This window comes from Cervus canadensis, chromosome 11 (assembly GCF_019320065.1).
Source record: "Cervus canadensis isolate Bull #8, Minnesota chromosome 11, ASM1932006v1, whole genome shotgun sequence".
In the NCBI taxonomy this organism is placed as follows: domain Eukaryota; kingdom Metazoa; phylum Chordata; class Mammalia; order Artiodactyla; family Cervidae; genus Cervus; species Cervus canadensis.
The window spans coordinates 50,262,082-50,288,189 of NC_057396.1; the positions used below are offsets into that span (position 1 = coordinate 50,262,082).

General features: G+C 43.6%; 1 long non-coding RNA gene and 1 pseudogene across 3 annotated transcripts in view; both read right to left on the reverse strand.

Annotated features, from left to right (window-relative positions):
* The window catches only part of LOC122449563, a 44,872-nt gene that overhangs the window by 14,586 nt on the left and 4,178 nt on the right, over positions 1-26,108 (reverse strand). For 2 of the 3 annotated variants that reach the window (XR_006271970.1, XR_006271968.1), the window contains exons 2-4: positions 11,171-11,265; positions 6,320-6,390; positions 912-1,014 (exon numbers count right to left, since the gene is read on the reverse strand). This is a non-coding gene — a long non-coding RNA (uncharacterized LOC122449563). Of the gene's footprint in view, positions 1-911; positions 1,015-6,319; positions 6,391-11,170; positions 11,266-23,116; positions 23,163-26,108 lie in introns of all 3 variants that reach the window. The other variant, XR_006271969.1, reaches the window with a different exon arrangement.
* On the reverse strand, positions 14,738-16,484 carry LOC122449561 (annotated as a pseudogene).

The following is a 26,108-nucleotide window of genomic DNA, read 5'->3' on the forward strand; positions in this document are numbered from 1 at the left end:
TTTTGAAAGAGCTGTGAAATTTTGTGTCTATCACAGACCAGGTTTGGACTTTTCTTGGATTCTATGTCTTTCCCTCACTCCCTGCCAGAAAGCTGACCTGAGTGTTTCCCTTTTCAGTCTGTTAAATTGGTATATCTACGTACATCCAGTTATGTTCTTAGTAAGAGAATGAATAGAAACAGATGGGCAGAAAGACTCTGTCTAACAGCCCCTTTCAAAGAGGCCCTAAAAACACAAAAAGACAGTAACAGATTTTGGCACTATCAATAAAATGTCAATGATTAAGGATCAAAGGTGCCCCCAGTTCCCAGCTTTAAAAAATGTAAGAATTGTCCAGCCTCCTTCCTAAGAGGCCAGCATTAGGAATACTCTAGATTAGTGCATCTCAAAATATCTGTGGTAAAGGAGCAGATTTTATATATATTTTTTCTAATCCATCATTGACCTATCCATTTGTAAAATACAATATAAATTACCCCAGAAATGAAATAAGAAAACAAAGCAAACATAGTGTAAATCAAATGTTTTAAATTATTTGATTATTTATTTTATTCTTGGCTGCCGTGGATCTTCATTGCTGTGTGCGGGCTTTCTTTAGCTGTAGCCAGTGGGGTCTACCTTTCCTTGCAGTTTGCGGGTTTTCGGGCTTCTCATTGCACTGGTTTCTCTTGTGATGGAGCAAAGGCTCTAGGCCTGAGGGCTCAGTAGTTGCAGCACACAGGCTTAGTTGCCCTGCAGCATGTGGAATCTTCCCGGACCAAGAATAGAACCCACACCCCCCGAACTGGCAGGCAGACTCTCAACCATTGGACCACCAGGAAAGTCCTCAATTTTTTTATTATTACACATAGAACCACTCTGTCACATTGCTCCAAGGTTTCTGAGCAGTTCCTCTCCAACTCTGTACTTACCTTGTCAGGAACCAGGAACAGGCAGCTGGTGGACACAGGCAGGTCCTCAGACCACACAGGAGCAGCACTGCCCCAGGATGTAGGCTGCTGCCTGGTTGTTGTCCTGTAAGAGGGTTGTGAGGTGAGGGGCACAGAATACCCAGTGGACTGCTGAGCGCTGTACACTAGGGGTCACTAGGGGATGTCGTCTCAGGCCCTGATACCCGGCAGGATTAGGAGCTCTGGGAAGGAATTGTCTGAGGTCACACAGCTGGAAAGTGGCCAGTACAGGACTGATCTCAGCTCTCATCCAGGGCTCTTCCAACCTGCCTTGAAGGAGGACCCTGGAAAACCCCTCCTAGATGCACCTTCAAGGAAGGAGGGGTGGTCCCAGCTGCAGAGCTGCCTGCCCAGGGGCAACTGATCCTAAGACAGATCCAGGTGGGATGTCAGCCTCAGCCACTTTAGCCCAATTCAGGACCACTCTGATGGGTCATTTTGGTTTGCATTTGCCCCTTGCACAATTCCACTGTCTTTCTTCCACAAAAACTTTAGCCCAAATCAGGAGCACTCCTATGGGCCATTTTGGTTCAACTTCTCCCTCTGCCCAATTCCACTGCCTTCTCTTCCTCTCACAGATGTTGATGCCTAGGCTCCCCTTAATAAACATTCTGCAGACTAAACACCATCACGGAATCCACCTCTTGGAAAACCCACCCTAAGACATCATGCATATATGAAGGATGAATTCGGCCAATATGAGGCTCAGAGAAGTTAACTAACTTGTCCAAAGTCATTCAGATTTCATGTGGTTTTTACTCTTGCAGAGCCAGGACTTGAACTCAAGTCTGACTGCAAAGCCAGAACCATTTGCCTTGTGAGTGTGACCTCCTGATTACAAGCCTGGAAACAATGAGTAGAAGGGGAAAAGTCAGGTTTAATTTGTGAAATTTAAAGTAACTCAATACAAAATGACACATCGTTTTGGAAGACTTTTTGGCAGTTTCTGACAAAGTTAAATATAGGCTTATTGTATAACACAACAATAATGCTCCAAGTATACACTCAAGTGTTTTGAAAATAAGTCCACACAACAATCTACACATCAGTATCTATATAGCAACCTTATTCATAATCTCCAGTCACCAGGAGCAACCAAGATATCCTTCGGTGGGTGAATTGAAAAACACACTGTGCTCCATCTATACAATGGAATACTGCTCAGAAACAATGAGAAATGAGCTATTCAACAACAATATGAACCATAAACACATTTTGTTAAAGGAAAGAAGCCATTAAAATGGCTACACTGTATTTGATTCCATTCATATGATTTTCTGGAAAAGGATAATTACAGGAATGGAAAACAAGTTAGCAGAAGTCAGGGATTTAAGGAGTAAGAACCTTTGATGGGGGAAGCAAGGGAATTGTTTAGGATTATACAACAAATCTATGTGGTATTGTAGGATGTATACATGAGACTACATATTTGTCAAAACCCACAAATGGTGAATTTTAATATATAGAAATTAAAATTTAAAACTCAGGACTTCCCTGGTTAAGACTCTGTGCTTTGACTGCATAGGCACGGGTTTAATCTTGGTCGGGAAACTAAGATCCTACTGGCCACAAAGCATGGCCAAATAAATAAATAAATAAAACAATCTTAAAAATCAACCAAGAAGTTGATGAATCCCAGGATGGAATGTAGACCATGACAAAAGAATCTTAACTGAATTACAAATGTATGAGAAAATCTCATGGAACTGAGTGAAGAAAAAGGGCTGACCAAAGTAACTTTGGAAAATAGTGTATTGACTAGAAACCGCCAAATTATAAATATGGGTTAATATATAGACCTGTATTTCCAAGCTCTGTCTTCTGAGAGAGCCTGAAAGCAATGCCACCCCAGTAGCAAGTAGTGTAGAGACCCAAATTGTTGCTTCTAATACATTCTCTAATGAATGGATTTCTGAGATACTTAGAGAAATAACCGGTGCTAGGGTAAGGCCAAGGAGCTTCCCCGGTGGCTCAGCAGTAAAGAGTCCACCTGCAATGCAGGAGACCCAGTTCGATCCCTGGGTTGGGAAAATCCCCTGGAGGAGGGCACAGCAACCCACTCCAGTATTCTTGCCTGGAGGATCCCATAGACAGAGGAACCTGGCAGGCCACAGTTCATAGGGTCGCAAAGAGTCGGACGTGACTGAAACAGCTGAGCACACACTCAGGGTAGGGTCAGACTATAAGATGAGTCTCACAGTGTCAGAAGTAAGGGAGTGGTCAAAACACAAAAATGACAGGAGCATCTCAAAGAAACACAGGAGCCAAACTGGAAAAGCTCCCAAGGGCCACGGCTGGAACAATTTGACTAACAAAACAAATAACATACTGTTTTGCATTATAACCCAAAGTATAAATAAATGTCCACAATGCATACTAATATAAATATGACTGAATAATTAATATACAGGGTAGAAGAGAGCTTCCTTTATAGAAGAATCCCAAGTAACTCATATAGACACTGTGCTCTCAAGGAGGTGGCGTACAACCCTCCACACTTGAGCTGGGTTAAGCCTAGTGGCTTGTTTTCATGAGTCAACTAAGGAAAGAGCAGAGGGAAAAAAAAGAGTTGAAGGCAAGGGAGGAAAAGGAAGTAACTGCACAACAAAAAACCTGGCAAACACTACCTCAAGATCAACAGGTAATCAAGGTCCACGTCATCAGTGATGTCATGTTGATAGTACATAACATTGATACAGTGTAATGAGAATGGCACTTCACTTCCATTGTCTGCATTCCCAAACCCCGTAACCCCAGTCTAACCAAGAGAAGAACATCAGATGAGTTCTAGTTAAGCGACCTTCTCCAAAATACCTGACCTGCACTCCTCAAAACTAAAGGTCATCAAAAACCAAGGACTAAGTAACTGTCACAGAGCAGAGGACACAAAGAGCACAAGATGACTGAATACAAGGTGTCTTGGATAGAATCCAAGACTAGATAAAGGTCTAGGAAAATGTAGTGAACTTTGAATAAATTGCGAGGTTTAGTTAGTGGTAATGTGCCAATCCTGTCTCCTGGCTGTGACAAACGTTCGAGGGTAAAGTAAGATGTTAACATTCGAGGTAACTGGGTAAGGGGCATAAAGAAACTCTATACTGTCATTGCAACTTTTCTTTAAATCTATCACTATTCTAAAATTAAAGTTTGATTTAAATTAAGGAAAATTCTATCAGATGCTGTATTAGTTTTCTGAGGCTGCTTGTGAAAAATGACCACAAGCTTGGCCACTTGAAACAACACAGATATTTATTCTCTCTCATTTCTGGGGGCCAGAAGTATGAAATCAGTGGCATTATGCCAGGTTACAAGTGGTGGGCAGCGCCTGGCTTCCTCCTGAGTCTCTAGGGGAGAAACTGTTTTCTTATCTTTTCCAGCTTCTAGAGTTACATATATTCCTTGGCTCACAGGCCCCTTCTCCGAGTTCAAAGCCAGCAAAGAAGGAACTTCAAATCTCTTGCTCCGTTTCTGTTGTCTCATCTCCTTCTGCTTTCTGGATCTAGTCGAATCTGTCTCTGCCTGCCTTACAAGGATACATGTGATTCCATTTAAAGCCCATCCAGATACTCCAGGATAATCTTCTTATCTCGGGATCCTTAATTTAATCACATATGCAAAGACCCATTTTCTCCTCATACAAGGTAATATTCATGGGTCTAAGGATTAGGACCAGATATCTTTTTGGAGATGCCATTTTAATCCCGCCACAGATACCAATCAAGTTATTCATTCTCTTGGAGCTTCAGATTTCTCATCAGGGAGAATTATGCATGCAAATATATGTAAATTAGGAAGCCTGCTGGGAAAGGCAGGAGTCTGAGGAGCATCTTGTCCTAGACAGATGAGTCCTGACTTGTTAGCAAGGTCCATGGTAATGAGTACATGGTGGTATAGGGAAAGGACCCCAGCTGGGAAGCCTGAGACTTGTGTTCAAATCCTGGCTCCACTGGCAACTTGCAAATCACTTTGCATATCTGGAGTATTTTGCATTTCCAAGAAACTCTCAAATGTTAGTCTGGCTTTGGGAGAACACTGAGCAGGAACCTCTCAGACTCCTGTAATCATGAGATGTTATGATTATAGACCTTCACTTTCCTGGGGTCTTCCTATTGCTAACGCATCTAGGTCCCTCCTCATAACAAGGTTTAATTTTTTTATTTGGAAGATAATTGTTTTACAAGTTTATGTTAGTTTCTGCTATACAACAACATGAATAAGCTATATGTATACCTATATTCCCTCCCTTTTGAGCCTATCTCCCACCGCCCATCCCACCCTTCTAGGTAATCACAGAGCACTAGCTGGAATTCCTATGTTATAAAACAGCTTCCCACTAGCTATCTTATACATGGGGCTTCCCTGGTGGCTCAGACTATAAAGTGTCTCTCTGTAATGCAGGAGACCCCGGTTCAATCCCTGGGTCAGGAGGATCTCCTGTAGAAGGGAATGGCAACCCACTCCAGTATTCTTGCCTGGAGAATCCCATGGACAGAGGAGCTTGGTGGGCTACAGTCCCTGGGGTCACAGAGTTGGACACGACTGAGCGACTAACACTTGGTGTATATGTCAATGCTACTCTCTCAATTCATCCTGCTCTCTACTTCCCCCTCTGTGTCCACAAGTCCATTCTCTGTGTCTCTATTGCTTCTTGCAGATAGGTTCATCAGTACCGTTTTTCTAGTTTCCATATATACGCATTAATATATGGTATTGTTTTTCTCTTTCTGAAAGACTTACTTCACTCTCTGTAAGATATGGTGTGTGTCTGTGTATATATATATATATATATATATATATATATATTGTACTGTGTGCATAGTCGTTCAGTTGTGTCTGACTCTATGTGACTCCATGGACTGTAGCCTGCCAGTTTCCTCTGTCCATGGGATTCTCCAGGCAAGAATACTGCAGTGGGTTGTCATGCCCTTCTCCAGGGTATCGTCCCAACCCAGGGATCAAACCCAGGTCTCTTGCATTTGCAGGCGGATTCTTTACCATCTGAGCCAGCAAGGGAAGCCCAAATATATATATATATATGTATATATGTATATATATATATATATACAATGGAATATTACTCAACCAAGAAAAGGAATAAAAATGGGTCATTTGTAGCAGTTGTAGCAGTGTGGATGAACCTAGAGTCTGTCAAATAAGGCTGATTTTCACTGAGCCCTCTGGAGGCAGTGTAGTGTCCCAAGGTTGTGGCAGGCTGTTGCACATCCTTTGTGGTGGGGGAGAGGAGATCCTCTTTGCTTCTCAATTGCTTCTAGCCAAGCCGTGTCTACACCAGGATCAGCAAACTACAGCCCATGTCTGAACAATCTGTGAGCTAAGAATAACGTGTACAGATGAACATTTTCCATCACCTGATTATAGGTGATGATGACTTAGCTCCAGATGTCATCCTCTGAAATGTCTGCCCTTATCATTAATAGACCTATAGTAAAAAGAAAAAAGAAAAAAAAAAAACTGTACTCAATTATCTACTTTAAATTTAATGTATTATAATTTTGTGAACATTTCTCTCCTCTCTTGTTATAGGAGTACCTACAAAAAGTTCTTGCTTGGCCTCTTGTCCTGCAAAATCTCCACCAGCCCTACATTCCATCCCCAGATCCACCCTGCAGTTGGAGCCAGAAGGGCCTCCCAGTGCAGGTCTGACACCATCAGTCCTCTGATGAAAACTGTCCAGTGGATTCTCTGTGTCCTCAGGATGTCTCTACCCCCTTGGCTTGCTTACTGCCATTTGCAGTGTGGGCTCTGCCTTTCTTGCCAACTGCCCCCCTACCCTCTTCCAGCCTTGCTGAGCTTCTTCCAGTTCCATAGGGCATCGTGCTTCCCCTACTGCCAGCATTTTGCTCAAACTGTTCCCCCTTCCTGAAAGCCCTTTTACCCAAATGCAATTCTTCTTGGTATTTCAGGAGTCCTTTTGATACCACCTCTTCCAGAAAGCCTTCCTTGATCCCACCCCTTCCAGGCTGTCATGTGTATCCTCTGGGCTTCCACAGTTCCCAACTTCTGTCTACTGAGCATTCACCAAGCTTTTTAAATACATGTGACCTCCATCAGCCTGAGAGCCCCTCAGAGCCAGGAGCAATTTGATTCTGAACTGACGACCCTTGATTCTCACTGGCCATGTTCCTGCTGGCTCCTGCCCCTGGGGGAGGATGTGGGCTAAATGTCAGGGACTACAAGTCACCGCTCCCATTTCATTCCTTTCATGACTGCAGGTCCTCATCTGTGCACTGCAGGCAGGTGGAACCCTGGTCCTGGATGGACTAAGGCCTGGATCAAAGGTAGGAGTGGAACTGTGGGGACATGGATGGGGTGGATGGGGCAGGAGGCAGCAACTGAGCTTCCAGATGCTTTTATCATTGCTTCACAAGCAACACCAGATTTCTGGGACTGCATGATCTGAGCAATTCCAGCCAAAGGTCACCCTTCAGTGGTCAGCTGCAACCAGCCTGCCCTGGACCCTGCCCAACTCCCTACCTCCCCCTCCCCTGAGAGCCAGGAATAAAAAGGACCTGTCTGGCCATGCTTTAGGCATGAGTTCAGGAATATGCATGTGCAAGCAAGTGTGAAAATCTATAGGTATGTGTCTGCAAGAATATCGATATGCGTATATGTGTTCGTATATAAGTGTATATGGTGTACACACGCCTGTCTGTTCCTGGCTCATGTGTCTGAATGTGCCTGGCTGGGAATGTGACATCTTGCATCTGCCAAGCAGGAAAGTCAAGCCCCTCAGTCCTTCCAGAATGTGACATCCTGCTCCCTGGGGCTTCCCTGACACTGTACCCTCCAATCTCACTCCAAAGCCCCGTCTCACTGCAGCTTCAGGCTCCCAGACGATCAGTATCCTCAGCATGCTCCTGTCCATCCAGGGCTGTTGGGGAAGACCTGGGGTCCTGAAATATGAGGACAAATCCTGAGGGCGGTGAGGGAACTCTACTGATGCTCCACCAGACTCCCTTCACCGTGACTCTGAACCCCATTCTCGGCTTGTGTCATTCTTTCTGTCTAACACCTGTCCCTGCACCTCTCCTGGGCTTCCTGGCTCCAAGAGGACACAGTCCCAGGAGTAGATTAGGGGAACACTACTCACAGTGTAAGTTTATATCACACCCTCCTGCTGCACCCAGGGGCCCCTCGGCCCAGACTGACTGGGGAAGCCCAGCTCCTTGCTCTAAGCAGTAACACACTCGAGGCATCATGTTGCTGCCCTGCAGGATGGGCTGAGGCTGCTCCTGGCGTGGGTCACACTCCTGCTTAGCTGCTGCCCCTTCCTCATTCTGCTGCCTCAACTTCTTCTCCAGTTTCTCCCATGGGCATTTCCTCAACAAACCAGGATCACTTGGCTCCTATCCTAGGTCAGGGTCTGTTTCTGGGGACTTTGAATTAAAACAGGGAGCTAGGCTTAGAAACCACTGACCCCAACAACCTCCACACCACCCGGCTGAACAAAGAGCACGAAGAGCCCACAAGGGGACATGTGTCTCCAGAGGCTGCCCTTGGTCTGCTGTGTCCTACCTTCCTCGCTGTAGCCCCCCAAATCTCCCCATCTTTACTGTAGGCCCAAGGCCCTCTCTGAAGCACCCCACAGTCCTGGGTAGGAAGATTTCTCAGCCTGCTGAGTCCCTGTTCCTGAGGGTGTCCCCTTAAGCCATCAGCTCCCATTGGAGGATGAAGCTGTCACAGAAAGCAGAAAAAGAGACATTCTTCTAAGTGGGGTCAGCTAGGCAAGAGTTGCTCCGCCAACATCCTTCCCATGCTGACTTCAAGGTGGTGCAACTGGGAGCACATGGGGGTCCAGGGGACAATACTAAACCTTCTCTTCCTAAGACGGGGCCTCGTGTGGTAGAAAGAGCTCCATTTTGGAATACGGGATTCTTCATCCCAATGGCACCTGTGCCATCCTGTGGCTGAGTAACTTCAGGGAGTCAGCTGATGCTCAATATCACTGTCTGTGAAATCAGCAATGGAACACAGGGAATATGCCATTCAGAGCACAGGATTTAAGCTGCAGACCCACCTATGTGTGTGACACTCTCAATGAAAGAACTGGCTGCTCAACTGTGTGCCCAAGGACCAACCTCAGGCTTATGAGAATGACGGGGTAACCACACAGCCCTAGGCAGTCCTACACATAGTCCGCTTTGGTGGCTGGTGGCTATTTTTGCTCATATTAGGGACCATAACAGGGCTGTGTGACTGGCTTGGCCATGTGTTCTTGCTGACTTGACATACTACCTTGCTTTGTAAAACCAGATGACTTTTCACAAAGGACACACTGTCTGGTGGAGGGAGAGTTAAAGGGATCCCCCCACCTTTCTGTCCCACCCACCTCACCTCTATTGCCTCCCTAGCTTCAGAAAGAAGAAACAGATTCCCCAGGAGCTCCAGGCCAGGGCTGGGGCCCAGTGGAGCCTCAAGACGGGTGGGCTAATTGGATGGGCCTGGTGTGTGTGTGAGTATCTGGCAGGGTCTGCAGTAGGGCACAGCCAGATTGCACTTCCTTTCCATTTGTGAAATGGATAGAAATAATGCAGGGTTAGCCTGTTCTGTTTCTTCAAGTGAAAGAATGTATTTATTTTGTCAGGCTTTTTTTCAGTATTTTAAATTATGGTAAGATATAAGCAACATAAAATTTTTATCATCTAAACCATTTTAAAGTGTACAATTCAGTGGCATTAAGTACATTCATGCTGTTTCAACCATCACCACCATCCAACTACAGAACACTTTTCATATTGCAAAATGGAAGCTCTATAACCATCAAATAAAAATTCCTTATTACCCTACCCCCAGGTCTCTTTTTTAAATCTGTGCAAGGATTGGGTTTGGTGGTGTCATCTCTTTAATAAATACATATCAGTGGTTTCCTATGTGCCTGGCACTGTGCTAGGGCTGACACAAGAGCAGTCTAGGGTCTTCGCTGACTCCAATGGTGCAGGATGCAACAAGTTTGAACAAAATCAAAGAGAATTTTTTTTTTTTTCCGTCTCTTCATTCAATAAAACTATCCTGGCCCTGTGACCAAAGAGGGCAAGAGGCAGTGATGGAGGACACTGAGGTGCTCACATCTGATCCAGGAAAAGAGGGCTCCAACCACTAGCCATGCAGGCTTCCCCTCCCCACGCCTCAGTTTTCACATATCCCACCCACACTTCCTCCCTGAGGAAACCTAGGGGAGCCAGCACCCACTGCCTCGGCTGAGGAAGAACACGGCACTGGGAACCTGCATCCTGGGATCCAGCCCAGATCTACCAAGTCATACTGGGTGACCCTAACCCCTAACCCTAACCTATCCCTGCCCTCCGGATCTCATGCTGCTGTCAGCTGGGGACCATCGATCCCCAACACACACACACCCCAAGTGGCCCCTGTCATAACTAAATGAGATCATGAATATGAGTGAACTTTGCCAATAAAAGTGCTCTGGGGACATGAGAGCTCTGATTACAGTCTTCTGTGATTTGTAATTTAGAGGAAGGGGCATGACTATCCCTGTGGGCTGACAGCTCTACAGCTGCCTCTTGATCCCCTCACACCTGGCTTCCTGACACAGATGTGAACAGCCCCAGCCTGTTGGTTCAACCTGCCCCCTGCAGAGGACATGATAGTCCAGAGTTGGCCACAGACTGAGCAAAGGTCACATGGCAAACAGGCCTGCCCTTCCCTTCTCGGGTAAGTATTTTAAAACCTGGCCTACTAGATATCTTATGAAAATAAATGTGTAAATATTTCATATTGTCCCGAATAGATCCATATTGTTCAAATAGTATTGGAAGGAAACTTAGAGACTATCAAGAGTAATAGAAATGCTACTCTTGGTACAGTATCTCCATGGCTACTGCTATTACTACTTTGCTCTACAGGTGATGATAATAGCTAATATCCTGTTCCAGGCATCATGATGCAAGTTTTATATGGGTTCATTAGTCTTCACATCATTCCTGTGAGGTAGGTTTATCATTATCCACATTGGACAGACGAGATAACTGAGGCATATAGACGTTGAGTAATTTGCCGAGGGTCACGCTGTCACATCAGGCAATCTGATCTGGAGCCCCCGTCCTCACCCTTCTATGGGCCGCCCTGCACATCAGGGAGACTGAAGGAGTTGGTTCAAGGTCATAGAGGAGGAGTACCTGACTCAGGCCCTGACATTTAGCCCTGCAATCAGGAATAAGCCACCGTGGAACACCACTCACTTCTGCTCTACACGTGATGCTTGAGGTCATCTGCTGGGACTTCATGTGCAAACTCTCCAAGAGAGGACACAGGAATGAGATCACCTCATCAGTGCCTAGAAGAAAGATGCCATTGTAGTAGTAGAAGAGAGGAAATCAGATTGTATTCAGTGAAGTCTTAAAGGTCTAGTGGGCTCAGCATGTCAGGTGGAAGGAATTGAGAACCTCAGCTATGGGGGGAGTCAGACTAACCTTAAGCTCTTTGCCACAGGCCTCCACCATTACTCCCTCCCAGGAAGATTGTATGGGGCACCAGAGAGACCTGCCCTCCACCATTTTGCACAGTCAAAAAGCCCCAATCTTGGACTTCCCTGGTACTCTAATGGTTAAGAATTCTCCTGCCAATGCAGAGGACACAGGTTCAATACCTGTTCCAGGAAGATCCCACATGCCTGAGGGCAACTAAGCCCATGTGCCACAGCTAGTGAGCCCAACCACTCTAGAGACCCTGCTCCACAAGAGAAACCATCTCAATGAGAAGCCTGTGGACCATAACTAGAGAGTAGCCCCACCTCGTTGCACCTAAAGAAAGCCTGTGAACAGCAATGAAGACCCAGTGCACTAAAAAATAAATTATTTTTTTTAAAGCCCAATCTCTTGTTCTCACCCTTTCTACAAAGCAAAATCTTAAGCTTTTGGTGAGAGACAGAAAAAACTTTGTTCCAAGGACCTAGGCAAAATTACCTTGCCTCTGAGGGAGGAGTAAAAGCAAAATCATCTACTTCTTGGGAGAGAAGTAGGAAACTTTCTCACTGCCCCAGGACACAGTCCAAGACCCACTGTTGTCACAGAAAGGATAGAAAACCCTTCTCTCCCCTTGGGGTGGGGGGCTCAGGAAACTGTCTCCTGCCCAAGCAGCACCCACCAAGCAGAGCTGGGTACTACTGGGGGAGGGGCAGGAAACTCTTTCCCACCCCAGACCAATCACAGATGTGTGTCAGTGCTCAATCACTGTTGTGTCCGACTCTTTGAGACCCCATGGACTGCAGCCCACCAGACTCCTCTGTCCTGGCACTTTTCAGGCAAGAATACTGAAGGGGGTTGTCATGCCCTCCTCCAGGGCATCTTCCCAACCCAGGGATTGAAGCTGCACTTTGGCATCTCCTGCATTGGCAGGTGGATTCTTTACCACCGAGTCACCTAGGAAGCCCCAACCGCAGATAGAAGATAGAAAATAGTTGCCACAGGAAAGAGGTTGAGGAAACTGAGAAACCCCTATGTACATGACCAAGATGTATAGGGCCCACCCAAGACTCAACTAAACCCACAAACTGAGGATCCACTGTGCCTGCCATGACCCTATCACAGTATAATAAGCCAGCAACAGTCTACCACCCAGGGGAGAGACGACTATGTAGAGAGATGTCCCCTGTGACATAGAAGTACAGGGACTACGGAAAACTGAGAGAGTTGGGCAAAAGCCCTGGGAAAGACTTCATCAAAATTTTAAACTTTATGCTTGAAAGGACACTATCAAGAAATTGAAAAGACAACCCACAGAATATGAGAAAATATTTACAGAGCATATATCTGATAACAGGCTCATGTCTATATATGAATATAATATATATAAAGAATCTTACAACTCAGTAACAAAAAGACAATACAATTAGAAGTGGGCCAAGGAGCAAGAGAGACATTTCTCTGAATAAGATACAAAAATGGCCAATAAGCATATTAAAATATGCCCAACATTATTAGTCACAGGGAAATACAAATCAAAATCACAGTGACATAATACTTCACACCCACTAAAACAGGCACCCACTAAAATAAAAAAGTCGGAATGTAACAAGTGTTGACACGGATGTAAAGAAACGAACTGTCAGAGACTGCTGGCAGGAATGTAAAATGGTGCAGGCACTTTGAAAAACAGTCTGGCAGTACTTCAAAAAGTTAAACATAGAGTTACCATTTCACTTAGCAATTCCACTCCTAGATATAGACCAAAAGAAATGAAAACAAATGTTTATGTACAAAATTATACGTGAATGTTGATAATAGCATTATTTTTTATTTTATTTTTTTAAATAAGGGCATTTATTTAAAGTGGCTGCAGGTTGGTGATTCAGACCAAGCTCAAAACAAAGTTTAGTATCTAGAATGACTAACCTGCTGGGTCCCCCCAAGTTTTGAGTAGTGTCTCAGACTGGGTGGCTTCTCGGGGGCCCCTCCACCCTGATTTTTTTTTCTGTTTATTTTTATTAGTTGTAGGCTAATTACAATATTGTAGTGGTTTTTGTCATACATTGACATGAATCAGCCATGGATTTACAAGTATTCCCCATCCCGATCCTCCCTCCCACCTCCTTCTCCACCCGATTCCTCTGGGTCTTCCCAGTGCACCAGGCCTGAGCATTTGTCTCATGCATCCAGCCTGGGTTGATGATCTGTTTCACCCTTGATAATATACATGTTTTGATGCTGTTCTCTCGAAACATCCCACCCTCGCCTTCTCCCACAAAGTCCAAAATTCTGTTCTGTACATCTGTGTCTCTTTTTCTGTTTTGCATATAGGGTTATCGTTACCATCTTTCTAAATTCCATATATATGTGTTAGTATACTGTATTGGTCTTTATCTTTCTGGCTTACTTCACTCTGTATAAGGGGCTCCAGTTTCATCCATCTCATTAGAACTGATTCAAATGAATTCTTTTTAATGGCTGAGTAATATTCCATGGTGTATATGTACCACAGCTTCCTTATCCATTCATCTGCTGATGGGCATCTAGGTTGCTTCCATGTCCTGGCTATTATAAACAGTGCTGCGATGAACATTGGGGTGCACGTGTCTCTTTCAGATCTGGTTTCCTCAGTGTGTATGCCCAGGAGTGGGATTGCTGGGTCATATGGCAGTTCTATTTCCAGTTTTTTAAGAAATCTCCACACTGTTCTCCATAGTGGCTGTACTAGTTTGCATTCCCACCAACAGTGTAAGAGGGTTCCCTTTTCTCCACACCCTCTCCAGCATTTATTGCTTGTAGACTTTTGGATAGCAGCCGTCCTGACTGGCATGTAATGGTACCTCATTGTGGTTTTGATTTGCATTTCTCTGATAATGAGTGATGTTGAGCATCTTTTCATGTGTTTGTTAGCCATCTTTATGTCTTCTTTGGAGAAATGTCTGTTTAGTTCTTTGGCCCATTTTTTGATTGGGTCATTTATTTTTCTGGAATTGAGCTGCAAGAGTTGCTTGTATATTTTTGAGATTAATCCTTTGTCTGTTGCTTCGTTTGCTATTATTTTCTCCCAATCTGAGGGCAAAAATTATATTTTGGAAGAACTCACTAATAAGGTGACAGAATTCCAAAATCAAATTACATGAAAATACATCACAATTTCTTTGTCCAATAGGTGAGAAAATTCTGCAGTATTAGAAGAATAGAGGCAAAGAAATATGAAGGACCAAGGAGAAGGGATGAGGATAAACAGCATTTTTAATAGCAAACCCAGAAGTAGAAAGCCTGTAGCTATGTATGCTTTATTCATCCATCCTTCACATTAGGCAACTGAGGGCAAAAAATAAAACCAAATCAGAGTTTTGTGTTGTTGGGAATAAACTTCAATCGTTTTAAATCTGAATTGAATTCAGAACTAACTCTTTTTAGTTCCTAGGGATGATGACTGAATTCAAGAGCTCGTAACCTCAAAAAAAAAAAAATGTTATTGCTGTATCCAATCTGAGAGATGGGTGCAGGTACAATACAAAGGGACAAAGCATCTAGTGATGCCCACTCCTCTGATGTCATCATTAAAAATCAAGTAGTTGCTTATTGAGTACTTTGGTATTTGAACTAAATGATTTGAAAACTTCCTGGCAGACGGAAGAGATAAAAGTAAAGGGGAGTGTGTGAAAACAAAGAAGATATAAAAGTTTAGTAAGTGGAAAGAGTTTAATGAAGCCTCAATGGTTTAAAGGAAATTAAATGGAAACTGTTAATCCTAATCGCTTTTTATCTGACATGCTTTTAAACCTGAAAAGAAACAATAATAGGGAAAGAAAATCTGCTTAAATTTTTTAGAATTTACACGATTCTTATTCTACTGCAAGAAAGTGTTATTTGGTATGAGGTGTATTTGTGGGTGTACGTGAACAGTATATATACTATCCGGATCATGCTGTGCTATGTACAGGTCTTTACAATTCTTCCCAAAGGGTTAAACAGTTCAAAATGTGTAATCATCTGTAAGCTGGCATTTGTTAGGCTCTTGCCAGCATTGATACTGGCATGTTTTATTGCAGTCCAGTTCCAGCCAGTGCTTGCCAGCTTGTTACAACAGAAGTCCAGAAATAGGTGGGTAGAGTGCAGGAAAAAGTGCCATGTTTCTCAATTGGAGACCCTAAAATAAGCAAAGTTACAGCTGTTGAATAAATGTCACTCAAAAGCAGGCTTTTGGCTTTTCTTACACAGCGGGCAACTTTCCTCTTGACTTCTCCATTTCTGTCTTCCCTCCATTCCTTTGCAGCATCAACATTAGCAGGTGAGTCTCCATTGGGGTTTGCCAGCATAGAAATGACACTAATCATAATGATTTCCACTGTGTGAATAGGCTACCAGCATTCCTCTGGCTTTTCATAACCGTATTTATCTTCCCCAGGTTCGTGAAGAATAGATAAGCATACATCACCATGTTTATTAACATTTGGATACTAGATTTCGGTAATGAATCTCATTTTAGGAGGCCAAAGGCGATAATGTTTTGGGAAAGTGAGATGAGCTTTAAAAACACCACCTTTGTAAAGTGTATCTGGAAGAGCAATAATAAGAACTTCCCATTGGTAGAGATCATTGTCATCTATTAAACCTTCTGAAAATCCTTCCACTGGGTTTTTGTTGAGTTCTGCCAGGTGTCTTCACAATAGCAGTGCCAACTGCAGCTCAGTCATCCTTCCCCAGCAAGGGCCCAGGCTGGCACCAGGGCTTCCGAAGGACTGCACACAGGCTCCAGAGCTGGGGAAGCTGGGTGTGCTGGGGAACCCAGATCCCCACGACGGGAGCACCGAAGCCGAGGGAGGCTGGGCTGTGGCGGTGGTAGCGGTGCCTCACCGCCAGTGCGAGTCCACTTGCCTTGATAATAGCATTACTCATGATAGCCAAGAGGTGGAAATAATCCATGTGCCCATCAATTGATGAATGGATAAACGAAATACAGTACCCATACAATGAAATGTTATTTGATCATAAAATCATACTGATACAAGACAACCCAACAAGGATTGTCTTAGTCCATTCAGGCTGATATTAAAAATAAAAAAAAGAATCACAGACTGAGTAGCTTCTACACAACAGAAACTTATTTCTCATGGCTCTGGAGGCTGAAAATCCAAGATCAAGGTCCCAGCGTGGTCAGGTTCTGGTGAGGGCCGTCTTCCAGGTTCCAGACTGCTGACTTCTTGCTGCATCCTCACAGCAAAGAAGAACTCGTTCTCTGGGGTCTCTTTTATAAGGATGGGTTCAAAGGATGAACTAGTTCTCTGGGGTCTCTTTTATAAAGACACTAATCCCAATCATTAGTGTCAAGCTGCCCTCTTGACCTAAGCATTTCCCAAAGGGAGCACCTTCTAACATTATCATCTTGGGCATATGAATCTTCAGCATATCATCTTGGGCATATGAATCTTCAGCATATGAATTTTGAGAGTATACAAACATTCAATTTATAGCAAGAATGATCCCTATAAAGAAGCTAAGTGAAAGAAGCCAAACACAAAATGTCATGTAATATAAGATTCCATTCACATGAAATGTGCAGAATAGGCACATATATACATGTGAAAAGTAGAAAAGTGGCTACTTAGGGATTGGGGGGATAAGGTGGTTTGGGGAGATACCGAGTTCCTTTAAAAGTTTTAATTGTGGTAAAAAATCAATAATAAAATTTACTATTGTTAACACTTTTAAGGTGCACAGTTCAGTGACATTAAATGCATTCATAATGTTGCACAACCAATACCAGTTCCTAGTTCCAGAAGTTCATTATCCCCCAAACAGAAATAGAATCTCTATAACTATTCCCTGGCAACCACAAGGCTTTTGTTTTTGAGGTGATGACATGTTCTAAAATGGACTGCGGTGATGGTTGTGAAACTCTGTAAATAAACTAAAATCAGTTGAATTGTATACATTAAATGGTGAATTTTATGGTATAGGAATTATATATCAATAAAGCTATAGAAGTAAAGAAAGAAAAAGAAAGAAAGGAAGGAAGGAAGGAGAGAAAGGAAGGGAGGGAGAAGACCGAGAAGAACCCTCTACACTGTAGACTCCACTTGAGGCACAAACTAACATAAGTCAACTAACTGTCTAAGAGAAAAGGAAACATGCCTACTTTCAGGCATAAATTCTATTTACTACATTTTCTTCTCTTTTTCTATACATAATGATTGGCATTCCACCAACAAATAGGAGAAGTTTATGAAAATCCTAGATAAACCACTAAAAATATTTCAAAGAGGTATAATCGATAACCAAGTAATAGAATAAAATGGAATAATAATAAAATATTAAATTAATTCCAAATAAGGCATAAAAAGAGGAAAAAAAGGATAAAATATCAGATGGCAAAAAAGTTGCAAGTATAAGACAATAGTTTCAAATCCAGTCACATCTACTATTATATTAGTTGTGAAAGATCCAAGTTCAGTTCAGATCAGTCACTCAGTCTCGTTCGACTCCTTGCAACCCCATGGACTGCAGCACACCAGGCCTCCCTGTCCATCACCAACTCCTGGAGTTTACTCAAATTCATGCCCATTGAGTCAGTGATGCCATCCAACCATCTCATCCTTTGTTGTCCCCAAATTTAAAAAAAAGATCCAAACCCCAAATTAAAAGACAGATTGTCAAACTAAAATTTTTAAAAACTAAGACCTATATACTGTCCATGAGAACCTCACTTTAAATATAAAAATATATGTATGTTGAAACAGAATGGAAAAAATTATACCACGCAAACACTAATCAAAAGGAAGTTAGGGTAGCCATATTAATATCAGACAAAATAGATTTAAGAACAAGGAATATTACCAAGAATAGGGAGAGCTATTATATAATGATAAGGGAGAATTTTATCAAAAATACAAAATAATCTTGAATACATACACTAAGCTTATAGAATAATAGTTCATCAAAATATATGAAGCAAAATCTGATATAACTGAAAGGAAAAATAGATGAATCCACAATTATAGTTGGAGATTTCGAATTTCTTCTCTTCATTCAGTAATTGATAAGACAAGTAGCCAGAAAATTGTAAGAAACAAGAAGACCCAAATAACAATATCAAAAGACCTACTGTAACATTTCTAAAACACTGTACACAACATCAACAGAATAAACAGTCTTTTCAAGTTCAGTTCAGTTCAGTCCATATTAAATATTACATATAAATATATTTGCCAAGACAGACATATTATCACATTCTGTCCTTGAAATAAACCTCAACAAATTTTTAAAAATTAAAATCACAAAATATATTTTTTAAACAGAATGGAATCAACTAGAAATTCCTAACAAAAAGATATCTGGAAAAAAAAACAAATATTTGGAAACAACACACTTCTAAAAAAACTGAGTCAAAGAAATTGCAAATGAAATTTTTAAATATTTTGAACTCAGTGAAATTAAAAACACAATATATCAAATTTCATGGGATGCAGGTAGAGCAGTTTGTAGATGAAAATTTATATCATTAAAATGTTTGTATTAGAAAATACAAACTTCCTCGGTGGCACTAGTGGTACAGAATCCACTTTCCAAGGCAGATGTAAGAGACAGGGAGGGATTTGATCCCTGGGTCAGGAAGATCCCCTGGAGAAGGAAATGGTACCCCACTTCAATATTCTTGTCTGGAGATCCCATGGACAGAGGGGCCTGGTGGGATGCAGTTCATGGAGTCACAAAGAGTCAGACACAACTGAGCATCTGAGCCTTAGAAAATAAGAAAGGCTATCTATAATAGAAACCAACACAACACTGCAAAGTAACTACACTCCAATAAAAATTACTTTTTAAAAAAGTGGAAGAAAAATGCGATGACAAAGGAATATGTATACTGTGATCCAGATTTTAAAAAATAAGATGTGTGTGAGTAGATACATACACAAAGGGAAAAAACAGTTATATATACATAAAGGAAAAAAAATCACTTTCACATGGGAGTGAAATAATGTGTGATTTTTTTTTCCTTTGTGCCTATCCATAGTTTTCTTTTTTTTTTATCCATTGTTTTCTAAACTCTGTCTTTTCTTATACTTTCTACCATAACTTTTGTAATTAAAAAAATTAAAAAATAAACTTGTTGATGCATGAAGGAAAAAAATAAGATGGTCTTACCCAATGCTCTAAGCTTAAGAAAAAGAACAGATTATAACTGACACAAACCAGTGAATGGAAATAAAGAACATAACAGAAATAAAAAAAATTATAAACAGAGAAAATCATTGAAACTAAAAATTCCTATTAGAAAAACAATAAAATTAATAAACCTCTAGTCAGGCTGGTCAAGAGACTTGGGCAGACAAGAGGGAAAGCTTGGGTCACAGAGTGTTCAAACTGCTATAAAAAACAAGCCTTCAGACTCAAGGAGGTTGGCCCGAGAGAGGCCACGCTGGGCTAGTTGCTTGGCTTCAAATTCCTCTAAGTTTATTTCAGGTCTGAGTCTCTTTCCCAGTAAGAGGTAGACAAGATGTAACAACTTTTACTGAATTCTGGGGATTGACCAATGGCAGTGTTGGAAAATTTTTAGATTTAGGTTTTCCTTCCTGCCCAAGGTACTGCCATAGCATCATCCCAATACAGAACTGAAAGGGTGGTTAAAAAAAAAAAAAAACACCTGTGTTCAGGTTCTCTTTCTCTCTCTCCCTCCCTCTCCCTCCCTCCCTCCTTTCCAACCAGACCCAGGTGAATCAGAACAAGCAAGGGCCTGGGCAGCAGACCAACTCGGATTCCAGTCCCAGCTCTTCCTCTAACTAGATATCATCGCTCCAAGCCTCAGTTTCTTCACACATATTTTAAGGTTGTTGTGAACTCATACCTCCAGGGTTATGAAGGTAAATAACAGGATGCATGTACAGTGTTGGGAGCAAGGTCAGTTAAATTTACATCAGTCTCTGGTCTCGTCCCTAAAGGAATGTGTTTCCTCTTCTCAATTCGACCTTGAACTACAAAAGCCGCAGAATGGCAGGAGCTGGGTCTCCTCACAGTTGTATCCCCAGTACTTACAAAAGTTTTGGCAACGAACATGTATGTGGTCAATGTACTGAATGAGCAGATGAGTGAATGAATGATGACAACAATTATACTGGGTAACATGAGATGTAATACTGAATCCCACAATATATTTATCAAGTGCACATGACTGTAGGGGCAGGGAGTATACAGTGAAATGAATAAGATCCAGTCCTTGCCCTTGGGGAAATCAATACATTCTTTGTGATGTCTTCCCTGGTATCATGCTAGGTACTGGAACTTTTGGATCAGCCTTATCTCTGCCTGAGACAAGAGGATGAATCTAGATAGATAAACTACTCTATAAACTGTTTCTCCAAAATGTATGCTTCTCCAAACTATGTATTTCACAAGTTATGAACTTCTAGAAGGCAGGACCTGGCCCTATATACCTCCAAAATCCCAACTCAGGTCCGAGTGCTAGAGTTTAAGTGAAAGCTTTTTAAAAGTGGGTTTGTGGAACTTTTCTGCTGGTCCAGTTGTTAAGAATTCACCTTGCAATGCAGGAGACACAGGTTCGAACCCTAGTCAGGGAACTAAGATCCCACATGCTGTACAGCAACTAAATCCATGCACTACAACTAGAGAAATCCCAAGCATCACAACTACTGAGCTTGAACATCACAACTAGAGAGTATGTGCTCCCTAAGGAAAGATCCCGCATGCTGCAACTAAGATCAGATGCAGCCAAAGAATCATAAACAAAATCTTTAAAAAATAAATAAATAAGAAGCAGGTTGGTAAAGACGGCATAGATAGGGAAGATGGGCAGGGTGTGGAAAAAGAGAGGCTGGGGGCAAGATACTTCGGCTCCAGAGCACAGTGTGAGCAAAGACGCAGAGGTGGAAAAGTACATTCAAGGACACAGCAAGTGACCTGATGTAACCAGAGAGCTGGATCCACATCAGAGAGGGGCAGGGATAGGGGCGGGAGGAGAGAGGAGGGAGGCTGGAGAGAGTGTCAAGGGCGGGAACATGTGAGGCCTTGCATACCAAGTTAAGGAGCTTGGGCCACATCCTAAGAGCTATGGGAGACAAAGGAGAGAATGGTTGGACAGTGTTTCCCAAAGATCATTTCAGGGGTTGATGTGGAGCTCAAGGCTGGAGGTGCAGGACCAGTGAAGAGTTCAGTGTGGCCTAGGGCAGCAGGGAATGGAGAGAAAGGTGTCCTTTGTTTGTTGAGGATACAGGCATCTGTGTGTAGGATTCTAAACATGCTCATGAATATGTGCATCATTCCACACAGGGTCAGCCTAATCAGAAATCCCAACCCTACTCAGTTTCATGACCCACCAAACCCAAAAACCTGGGGAAGGCCATGAATACCAAAGAAAGAAGCTGAGATGCATTCAGCCAGTGCCTGACTATATTTCTTCCTCTTCAACATCATCCTGTCAGATTCAACCCTCTTCTGCTGGCTTTCAGGGTCTTATAATATTGCTTTTCTTGTTTAGTCACCAAGTCGTGTCCCACTCTTTTGAAACCCTATGGATTGTAGCCCACCAAGCTCCTCTGTCCACGGGTTGTCTCAGGCAAGAATACTGGAGTGGGGTGCCCTTTCCTTCTCTAGGGAATCTTCCCGACCTACAGATTGAACCCACATCTCCTGAATTGGCAGGTGAATTCTTTACCACTGAGCCACCAGAGAAGCTGCTTATACCCTTCCTTGTCTCTTGCATACTGTGTCAAAATCTTTGCACAGGTTGCTGATTTTAAAACCCCACAAGGCCAGCATGACAGTGGAACCTGGAGCTGCCAGGAAACCTTGCCCAAGGCCTAGCTCTCATCTGGAACAGCTATTCCTGCTTGATCAGGCCCATGCTGGCATGCAAGTCATCCTGTGCTCATGAACTAGGCTGACACCCAAGGACCCAGGCCTAGGCCAGCTTGGGACTCTAGTGAAGGCATCAGAGAGGAAACTGATGCAATTAATATCACTCCTTTTTGATGACTCAACCTCAGCACCTGATAACCAATGTTTCCTTCTCTCAAGGGTCACCCTTTAAAGTATACAGTTTATACCACTGACCTCAGAGCCAGTCGGGAATTGCACCTATTAAAGAACATGGGCTCTGAAGCCAGAACACCTGGACTTAAATCCTGGCTCTGCCACTAGCTTTGTTGATTCTGGGCAAGTTTTTAAACCCTTTTGGCCTCCATTTCTTCAACTGTAAAATGGGACAAATTATAGTACTCTCTATTCCATAGGGTTGCTGTGAGGCTTTAATAAATCCACACATGTAATATATCTAGAATCAGAACTGGCAGACAATAAAAACTCACTGAAGTTTAGCACATGTTACTATCTGTTATTTTCAGGAAATCAACCTTGAATATTCATTGCAAGGACTGATGCTGAAGCTGAAGCTCCAATACTTTGGCCACCTGATGTGAAGAGCTGATTCACTGGGAAAGACCCTGAGGCTGGGAAAGATTGAAGACAAAAGGAGAAGGGGGCGGCAGAGGATGAGATGGTTGGATGGCATCACCAACTCAACAGACATGAGCCTGAGCAAATTCCGGGAGACAGTGAAGGACAAGGAAGACTGGCGTGCTGCAGACATGGGGTCGCAAAGAGTCAGACATGACTTAGCAACTGAACAACAACAACTATGTGCTGTAGTTCATGAAATCTGCTGCTGCTTCTTTTGGAAAAATAAGGATTGGTCCACCGTACCTCCAGTCTCCTACTGCTTTCTCAGCTGAACATCACTTCCCATCACCTGCCAGAGAAGACAGATTCCTCCTGCAGTTTCTCTGAGATGCAGTCATCTCCTCAGTACAAAGTAGTTCAACAGGGATTCTGAGAACAAGCTTCAAAGCAGCAGTGTTAGCATCTACTCAAGAACTTGATAGCAATGCAAACTCTACTGAGTCAGGGCTCTGGGGGAGGTACCCAGCAAGCTGTGTTTGACCAAATCCTCCAGGTGATCCGGATACACAGGCAAGTTTGAGAATCCCTGCAGCAGAATGTAGCACAGTGGTGTATTTAGGCAGATCCAGCCCAGTGCAACCGCACCCTCCTCCAGGAAGTGTTCCTGATTCACCCAAACCCCCTTTCATTGATCCTCCAACTTCCTCCCTGGATTGCAGCAGTTTGTGCCAGAGTGACTTCCTGGATTACAGGTTCCCTGAGAGCGGGGTTGAGTCTCAACCATCTCTATGCCTGCACTGGGCTTTGCTTAGAAAGGTAAATCACGCACTAGCTAAGTAAGTGAAGTGAAGTCGCCAGCTAAGTAAAGCACACCACATTTCCAGGCTTCTCTGACTAAGGCTGCTGTTACTGGGCCTCTGCCATCTGGGACTGTTGGTCACACTGTGGTTTTCCCCTGGAGGTGTTTTCATCTCCATGCTGGGATGCCTGTCTCTTTGTCATTCCTCGAGTCCTCCTCCAGATCCACTGGTTTCTCAGGGCATTTTACACTTTACCCCTCCAGTATGTTTGCTCAAAGCCTTTTGGACAGATTGCTCCATCTCCAGGCAAATCTGTCCTCCCAATCCATGTTTTCAATCATAACACTTCTATTTGATAACATTTGTAAAGTACTAGATGCTTGACCCTGTGCTGGGCACTGTGTTCATTCTTTCAGTCCTTACAACAACCCCAGGAAGGAGATACTTTGCTTATTCCCATCTGGATGGACCACCGGGAAACTGAAGCCTGAACGCAATATGTAACAATCACATGTCATCTGTATCACCTTCGGAACAAGGCTGCATTTGAAGAAAGGATTTCACTGCTATGGAAAGCTGGGAAAACTACTGCTGAGAAGCAATTGCCTTTTTAAAAAATATAATTGACATATAACATACTTGTTTCAGGTACACAACACGATTCAATAATAAATATGTGTATACTGTGAAATAATCACCACAGTGAGTCTAGTTATCATCCATCACTACGCAGAGTAATTGTCTTTTAATGTGTCTATTTATTTCTTCCCTAAGAACGCAGGCTCCCAGAGAGCAAGGACTGCACCTCCCAGATCAGCACAAGGCCTAGGAGGGTCTCCAGAAAGGTGGACCAGACAAAGGGATGGATGGAAAAGCATTCACGAGGAACTCTCAGTGTGGGGGAAGATTTACTTCCCGCCCCTTCCCTGCAGGGGAAAAATGGTCCTGGGAGAGTTGAGTAAGAAACTTACAGACAGAATGATGCAAGGGGCATTTCTGTACATATTGCAACAAGCATGCTAAAATGGGGCAGGAGCTCGAAGGCTGGTTCCCAAGGGTCTCAGGCCTATTCCTCTCTAGTTGGCTAGACTTGTCCCACAAGACAGGGCCAAAGGCCACTCCTGAGCCCCCTCCACCAGGCCTTCCATTAGAGTGGAGGTCAGTGTTCCCAGGATCTGGTCTGAAACCTAAAGTTATCGTCAAGCATCTCTTTGTGCTTTGGCCCTACCTCCATGTCACCAAGCCCTAGAGATTCTAAGGGCTCACCATCTCCCCAGCCTTCCCTTCTAACAGCTCATCCACCACTACTTTAGCTCTGCCTGCATCCCTATCACCTCTCCATTCCCCTCCCTCTCTCCTTTCCTCCCTTCTTCCTTCCAACCTTAGTCAAGTCTCTCCTGTGGGCCAGGACACAGAGAGCCCACCGATTCCATCTTTTCCCTCAAGTAGCATCTCCTGGGCAGGACAGGTATGTAGACACTAAGAGTTACAGATGCTCTGAGAGAAAGAAGCTAGGGGCCTGATGGGGACACAGATGTGGAGAGGGTCCTCCTAGGGCCATTAAACTCCAGACCAAGCCTCCACCTTTCTCTACTCTGAACTCTGCCCAGATTCTCTGCAAAGACTGCATCATTGGGCTCATTCACCTTCTGCCCATTAGGAAGTCCTGGCAGCAGATGGGAGGGAGGAAGGGACAGAGGGTGACCTTGCTAGATCACTATGGGTTGTCTATGCTGCAGCTTCCATCAGGAAGCCCTCTTCACCTGGCCTCCCCACCTTTGCCCTTCAGGCCACATGCTCCCACAACATCACTGGCCTTGGGGTGCCTCACAACGCCTAGATTTTTCCCTATATCTTGGCTACATCTTTGAAAACAGTCTTTGTATTAAAATTCCCTCAAATTGCCCAATTACAGATATGCTGTTTCCCATGGGGACCCTGACCGATACAGGGCAGAGGTAATCAGGAAGGGTACCATGGAGGTTACACAGTGGGTGTTCTTACCCAAACACTGATCCTTCTAAAGCCCAAACTGACCATATGTCATCCCTGTTAAAACACTTTATGGCTCCCCATTTCTCTGAGGACAAAGTGCAGACTCCTTAGCCTGGTACCAGAGACTGTACACCATCTGGCCCCTGAAGACCAAGCAGCATGTGGTGAAAATCACACAGATGGGGCATGACAGGGGTTTAGAAGGGGAAGGAGAGAGTCCCAGGAGGGAAGGAGCTCCATGCCCGAAAGCAGTCTTGCCTGGAAAATTCCTGGATGGGGAAGGAGGAGGAGGGTGGCATGTGGCACAGACCACAGGGCCATGCCAGGCCCCCTCCCCTTGCCATCACCTCTGTCCTTCAACCTTCCAAGTGAGCCCAGCACTGGAAATGAGTTTGACCCAGACAAGCACTAGCCTTGGGCTATGAGAACTGGCACAAATCCCAGCCCCAGCTCTGACACTGGTATACTCTTGGAGTCTCTGAGCCTGAGTTTTCCCAACT